General features: G+C 44.1%; 1 long non-coding RNA gene across 1 annotated transcript in view; it reads left to right on the top strand.

Moving 5' to 3' along the window:
- The first annotated feature begins 6,629 nt into the window (after positions 1-6,629).
- LOC115949229 overlaps positions 6,630-7,395 on the top strand; it is a 1,072-nt gene continuing 306 nt past the window's right edge. Inside the window, exon 1 of the long non-coding RNA XR_004082801.1 lies at positions 6,630-6,838. This is a non-coding gene — a long non-coding RNA (uncharacterized LOC115949229). The remainder of the gene's footprint in view (positions 6,839-7,395) is intronic.

Here is a 7,395-nt window from a genome sequence, read left to right as displayed (position 1 = left end):
AAATTTCACAAAAATCCCCCCAAAATTCCACAAAAATTCCAGAAAAATTGCCCAAAAAATGAAAAAAAAATCCCCAAAATTCCCCCCAAAATTACAAAAAGATTTCCAAAAAATCCCAAAGAATTGCCCCCAAAAATCCCAAAAACATCCACCAAAAATTCCAGAAAAATCCCCCCAAAATTCCAGAAAAATCGCCCCAAAAATCAAAAAAATATCCAGAAAAATCCCCCCCAAAAATACCAAAAAATTTCCAAAAAAATCCTAAAGAATTCCCCCCAAAAATCCCAAAAAGATCCCCAAGAAAATCCTCCCAAAAATATCACCAAAAATCCCCCCCAAATCGCCCAGAAAATTAAAAAAAAATTCAAAAAAAATTCCACAAAAATCCCCCCAAAATTCCCATAAAAATCCAAAACAATTTCCCAAAAATTCCCCCCAAAATCGCCCAGAAATCACAAAAAATGTGGGAACGGCCCTGCCCAGGAATTTCCAGCCTCCTGGGGGCCCCTTCCCAAACAATCCCAAAAATTCCCCCAAAAAATCCTACAAAAATCCCACAAAAACCAAAAAAATAATAAAAAAAAATCCCAAAAAATTCCCCCAAAAAATCAAAACCATATCCCCAAAAATCCCCAAAAAATGTCCCCAAAAAATCTCCAAAAATCCCCCAAAATTAAAAAAAAAAATCCCACAAAAATCTCCCCAAAATTCCCCCCAAAAATCCCCAAAAAATTCTAAAAAAAAATCCCACAAAAAATCCTGCCCCCAAAAAATCCCCGAAAAAATTCCCCCCAAATCCTCCCAAAAATCCCCAAAAATTCCCCCTAAAAATTCACTAAAAATCCACAATTTTCCCAGTTTTTTGGTGGTTTTTATCCCATTTTGGGGGTTTTTTTGGTGTTTTTTCCAGTGAATTTTGGCAGATTTGGGGAATTTTTTTACCTTTTTTTTTTTCACCTTTTTGGCATCCCCAGAACCCAAATCCCCAAAAAATCCTGGAATTTTTCTCTTTTTTTCCCTGGTTTTTTTCCCACCCCCTCTTCTTTTTTTTCCTCATTTTTCCAATGGTTTTGCCACTTTTGGGCTTTTTTTGGGGAATTTTTTCCCGATTTTTTTAGGAATTTTCCCCCAATTTTGGGGGAATTTTTCCCATTTTTTGGGGGAATTTTTCCCAATTTTTGGGGGAATTTTTCCCAATGTTTGGAGATTTTTTTTCCCATTTTTGGGGGAATTTTTCCCAATTTTTGGAGATTTTTTTCCCGATTTTGGGGGGAATTTTTCCCATTTTTTTGGAGATTTTTTTCTCAATTTTTGGGGATTTTTTTCCCAATTTTTCCCTTCATCTCCTCAGCATTAAAGCAAAAATGCCTCAAAATCCTGGAATTGTCCCAAAAATCCCCCCTGGAGCCGTGGCTGCCATTCAGGAATTTGGGGAATTTTAGAGAATTTTGAGAATTTTGAGAATTTGGGGGCAGCTCCAGCCCTAAATCCCAATCCCAGGAATCCAAACCCCCCCAAAATCCCCCAAAATCCCCCAAAATCCCCAAAATTCCAAACCCCCCCAAAATTCCCCCAAAATTCCCCAAAATTTGGATTTTTTCCCCTCGGGAACGCCAGACTTGGGGGCTGGGCCGGGAATTCCGGAATTTTCCGGAACGTTCCGGGCAGGATCGGCCGCAGGATCGGAGGCGCCTCCGGAGGATTCCCGGCGATTCCGGCGGGAGAAGCTCCGAGACCCCAAAAATTCCTCCCCCGATCCCAAAAGTTTGGGGTCAACCCAGGCTGGGAAAAGTTGGAAAAAATGGGGAAAAAAATGGGAGAAAAAAAGAAAAGAAGGGAAAAAAGTGGGAAAAAAAAACCGGTGCCTGTGCCTCTGGGTCCTGGGAAAAATGGGAGCTGGGTGCAAAAAATGGGAATTTGCATCCCAGAAATGGGAGTTGGATCCCAAAAATGGGATTTGGATCCCAAAAAATGGGATTTTGGATCCTGAAAAATGGGATTTTGGATCCCAGGAAAATGGGATTTTGGATCCCAGGAAAATGGGATTTTGGATCCCAGGAAAATGGGATTTTGGATCCCAGGAAAATGGGATTTTGGATCCCAGGAAAATGGGATTTTGGATCCCAGGAAAATGGGATTTTGGATCCCAGGAAAATGGGATTTTGGATCCCAGGAAAATGGGATTTTGGATCCCAGGAAAATGGGATTTTGGATCCCAGGAAAATGGGATTTTGGATCCCAGGAAAATGGGATTTTGGATCCCAGGAAAATGGGATTTTGGATCCCAGGAAAATGGGATTTTGGATCCCAGGAAAATGGGATTTTGGATCCCAGGAAAATGGGATTTTGGATCCCAGGAAAAATGGGATTTTGGATCGTGGAAAATGGGATTTTGGATCCCAGGAAAAGCCACCCTAAATCCTGGGGAAAGGGACGTTGGCTCCCGGGAAAAGAAGGGACTTTGGATCCCAAAAAATGGGATTTGGATCCCAAAAAATGGGATTTGGATGCCAAGAAGGGCCTGGAAAGGCAGAGGGACGCTGGATCCCGGACGTTGAGTCCGGGGAAAATCGGGGTTTGGATCCCAAAGAAACGGGATTTGGAGTCCAAGGAGAAGGGACGCTGGATCCCAGGAAAAGAAGGGACTTGGATCCCAAAGAAAAAGGACCTTGGAGCCCAAGAAGAGGGACTTTGGATCCCAGGGGAAAAAGGACCTCGGGTCCTGGGAAAAATGGGATTTGCATCCCTAAAAATGGGATTGGGATCCCTAAAAATGGGATTGGGATCCCTAAAAAATGGGATTTGGATCCCAAAGGAAGGGACTTTGGATCCCGGGAGAAAAGGGATTTTTGGATCCCCAAAAAATGGACTCTGGATCCTGGGAAGACGGACCTGGAGTCCTGGGATGATAAAGGAGGGAATTTGGATCCTAGAAAATTGAGATTTGGATCCCAGAAAATTGGGATTTGGATCCCAGAAAATTGGGATTTGGATCCTAGAAAATTGGGATTTGGATCCCAGAAAATTGGGATTTGGATCCCAGACAATTGGGATTTGGATCTCGGGAAGACGGACCGTGGGTCCAGGGAGAAATGGGATTTGGAGCCCAAGAAGAGGGACTTTGGATCCCAGGAAAAGTGACCCCAAATCCTGGGCAAAGGGACGCTGGATCCCGGGAAAAATGGGATTTGGATCCCAAAAAAAAAAGAACTTTGGAGTCCGAGGAAAAAGGATTTTGGATGCTGGGAGGATGGACCTCAGGTCCTGGGAAAAATGGGATTTGGATCCCAGACAATAATGGGACTTGGATCCCAAGGAAAAGGACTTTGGATCCCAGGAAAAAAAGGGATTTTGGATCCAGGGAAAGAATGGGATGTGGATCCTGGGAAGACGGACCTTGGGTCCTGGGAAAAATGGGATTTGGATCCCAAAGCACCTTGGATGCTGGGATGGAGGGACCTTGGATCCCCAAAATGGGATTTGGATCCCAAGAAGAGAAGGGACTTTGGATCCCAAAAAAAAGGGATTTTGGATCGCGGGAAGACGGACCTTGGGTCCGGGGCAAAATGGGATTTGGATCCCAAAGAAAAGGACCTTGGATCCCAAGAAGAGGGATGGTGGATCCCAGGAAAAAATGGGATTTTGGATCCCAGAAAAAGGATCCGGGGAAAAGAGGATTTGGATCCCAAGAAGAGGGACTTCAGATCCCAGGAAGTGACCCCAAATCCTGGGCAAAGGGACCTGGAGCCCAGGGAAAAATGGGATTTTGGATCCCAAAAAAAAGGGATTTGGATCCCAAGAAGAGCAATGTTGGGTTCTGGGATAAAGGCACGCTGGATCCCAGGAGAAGAAGGTACGTTGGATTCTGGGGAAAAGGGGATTTGGATCCCAAAGAACGGGATTTGGATCCCAAAAAACGGGATTTGGATCCCAAAAAACGGGATTTGGATCCCAAGGAAAATGGATTTTGGATCCTGGGAGGACGGACCTGGGGTCCGGGGGAAAATGGGATTTGGATGCCAAAGAATGGGATGTGGATCCTGGGAAAAAGGATTTTGGATCCCAGGAGAAAAAGGACTTTGAGTCCAGGGCAAAAAGGGACTTTGCACCCCAAAAAAAGGGACTTGGGATCCCAGGACAAAATGGGATTTGGATGCCAAGAAGAGCAACTTTGGATCCCAAAAGAAGGGACGCTGGATCCCGGGGGAAAAACAAAAAAAAAGGGATTTTGGATCACGGGAAGACGGACCTGGAGTCCTGGGAACAGTGGGATTTGCATCCCAAAGAAAAAGGGATTTGGAGCCCAAGAAGAGGGACTTTGGATCCTGGGAAAAGTGACCCCAAATCCTGGGCAAAGGCAGGCTGGATCCCGGGAAAAATGGGATTTGGGATCCCAAAAAACAACTTTGGATCCTGGGGAAAGGGAACCTGGATCCCAAGAAAAGAAGGGATTTGGATCCCAGGAAAAAAAAGGGATTTTGGATCCTGGGGAAAAAGGGATTTGGAGCCCAAAGAATGGGATTTGGATCCTGGGGAAAAGAGACTTTGGAGTCCAAGGAAAAAGGAGTTTGGATCCTGGGAAGACGGACCTTGGGTCCTTGGGAAAAATGGGATTTTGGCTCCCAAAAAAAGGACCTTGGATGCTGGGAACAGAAGGGATTTGGGATCCCAACCAAAGGGATTTGGGATCCTGGGAAGACGGACCCTGGGTCCAGAGGAAAATGGGATTTGGGTCCCGGGAAAAGGGATGGGGGATCCTGGGGCAAGCAGAGACTTTGCAAGGAAAAAGGATTTGGGATCCTGGAAAAGGGACCTTGGATCCCCCAAAAAGAAATGGATTTGGGATTCTGGGAATATCCCCCAAAAAAACCAGACTTTGGATCCCAAAGGAGGGGACTGAGATCCCAAAAAAGGGATTTGGGATCCCAAAAAAGGGATTCCTGTTCTCCCAGTTTGGGATGGGATCATTCCCAAATCCCAGTCCAGGGCTCCAGTCATTCCCATTAGCCCAGAGCAGCAATTCCCATTATTATCTCAATAATTCCCAGTAATTCCCATTATTATCTCAATAATTCCCAGTAATTGCCATTATTATCTCAATAATTCCCAGCAATTCCCATTAGCCCAGCCCATCCCAAACTGGAATCTCTCCATCCCGCGGAGCCGATCCTGGAAAAAATCTCCCCAGAGGAAAAAAAACCAAAAACCCCAAATTCCCAGAAATTCCAAAAATTTCTCAGAAATTCCCTGAAATCCCAGGGAAGCAATTCCCAGCTGGAAAAGGAGTCCAGGTAATGCCTGAGAATTCCCAGAAAAAGCCCAAAATTCCCAAAAAACCCCTGAAAATTCCCCCCAAAATTCCCCCAAAAAACTCCAAAAAATTGCCAAAAAACCCTGAAAATTCCCCCCAAAATTCCCCAAAAAACCCCCCCAAAAATTGCCAAATAACCCTAAAAATTCCCAAAACCAACAACAACAACAAACCCCTAGAAAATTCCCCAAAAAAGCCAAAAATTAAACAAACAAACAAACAAAAAAAAATCTCGAAAAATAATCCCCACAAAACTCCCCCCCCAAAAACCTGAAAATTTCAAAGAAAACCCTGAATAGTCCCAGAAAAACACAAAAAATTCCCCCAATCCCCCCTCTGGCAGGATTTGGGGACAATTCCAGGTCCATTTTATTCTGATTTTTCCCCTTTGGAGCTTTGAGGTTTCTCCTCCTCTTCCCAAATTCCTGGAATTTCCATTTCCTCCCAATTTTCCACGGTTTTTCCCCTAATTTCCCTTTTTTCCCAATTTTCCGTGGTTTTACCCTCAATTCTCCCTGGTTTTCCCCAATTTTCAATGGTTTACCCCCCAATTTTCCCCAAATTTCCAGGATTTTCCCCCAATTTTTCCATGTTTCTCCCCCCCCCACCATTTCCCCCAAATTTCCTTTGGTTTTTTTCCCAATTTTTCCTTTCCCCCAATTCCTGTTTTTCCCCCATTTTTCCCAATTTTCCATGGTTTTCCCCCCAATTTTGCCTGTTTTCCCTGATTTTTCCCAAATTTCCATTATTTTCCTTGTTGTTCCCCTAATTTCCATGTTTTCCCCCTAATTTTCCCTTTCCCCCCCATTTCCCCCCAAATTCCCATTTCCCCCAAATTTTCAATCTTTTCCCCCAATTTCCCCTTTTTTCCTCCATTTCCCCCAAATTTCCATGTTCCCCCCCCAATTTATCCCAACCCCAAAATTCCCAATTTCCCCTGATTTCCCCCCAAAATTCCCATTTTTCCCCCTGCAGGGTGAAGATCCCTTCACGGAGCAGCCCCAGGAGGGCCCCAAAGCCGCGGAAATTCCGGAAAATTCCCCGGAAAAATCCCAAATTGCCAAGGATTGCCCCAAATCCCAGGAATTCCTCACGGCCCCCGGGCCCCTCCTGGTGCCCCCGTTCCTGGAGGAGCCCGAAATTCCCGAAAATTCCACAAATTCCCAGGAAAACCCCCAAGAAAATCCCGAAAATCCCCAAGAAAATCCCCAGGAAAATCCCAAAAATCCCCAGGAAAATCCCCCCAAAAAATCCCAGGAAAATCCCCCAAAAAATTCCCAGGAAGATTCCCAAGAAAATCTCAAAAATTCCCAGGAAAATCCCCAAGACAATCCCCAAAATTCTCAAGAAAATTCCCAAGAAAATCCCCAAAATTCCCCAGAAAATCCCCCCGAAAAATCCCAGGAATTCGGGATTTCCCCCCAAACTCAAACTGAGGAGGAAAATCCGGAAAAAAATCCAGAAAAAGAGGAAAAATCCCCGGAAAAGGAGGAAGAGAAAACCTTGGAAGAGCCCTGAGGATTCCAGGTGAGGATTCCAGCCAGGGAATTTGGGATTTTTCCCCAAAATGTTCCCAAAATTCCCCTAAAAATCCCAATTTTCCAGTGATTTTCCCTAATTTTCAATGGGTTTTTTCCCATATTTCCCATCTTGTTTTCCCTAATTTTCATTTTTCCCCAATTTCCCCGATTTTCCATTATTTTCCCCCCAATTTTTCCCCCCATTTTTCCCTAATTTTCCATTCTTTCCCCCCAATTTTCCACGTTCTTTTCCCCAATTTTCAATTTTCCCCCCAATTTTCCCAATTTCCCCCCTAAATTTTCCTGCTTTTCTCCCTGATTTCCCACAGTTTTTATTCATTTCCCATCATTTTCCCCCCAATTTCCCATTTTTTCCCCAATTTTCATTTTTCCCAATTTCCCATCATTTTCCCCACAATTTCCCATTTTCTTCTAATTTTCCACGTTTTCCTCCCCAATTTTCCTTATTTCCCCCCAATTTCCCAATTCTTTTCCCAAATTTTTAATATTTTCCCTGATTTTCCTCAAATTTCCCCTCATTTTCCCAATTTTCCAGGTTTTTTT

The sequence above is a fragment of the Geospiza fortis genome, unplaced genomic scaffold (genome assembly GCF_000277835.1).
Source record: "Geospiza fortis unplaced genomic scaffold, GeoFor_1.0 scaffold263, whole genome shotgun sequence".
Taxonomy (NCBI): Eukaryota; Metazoa; Chordata; class Aves; order Passeriformes; family Thraupidae; genus Geospiza; species Geospiza fortis.
The sequence above is the reverse complement of the archived record's forward strand: the minus strand, read 5'-3'. Positions and strand labels throughout refer to the sequence as shown.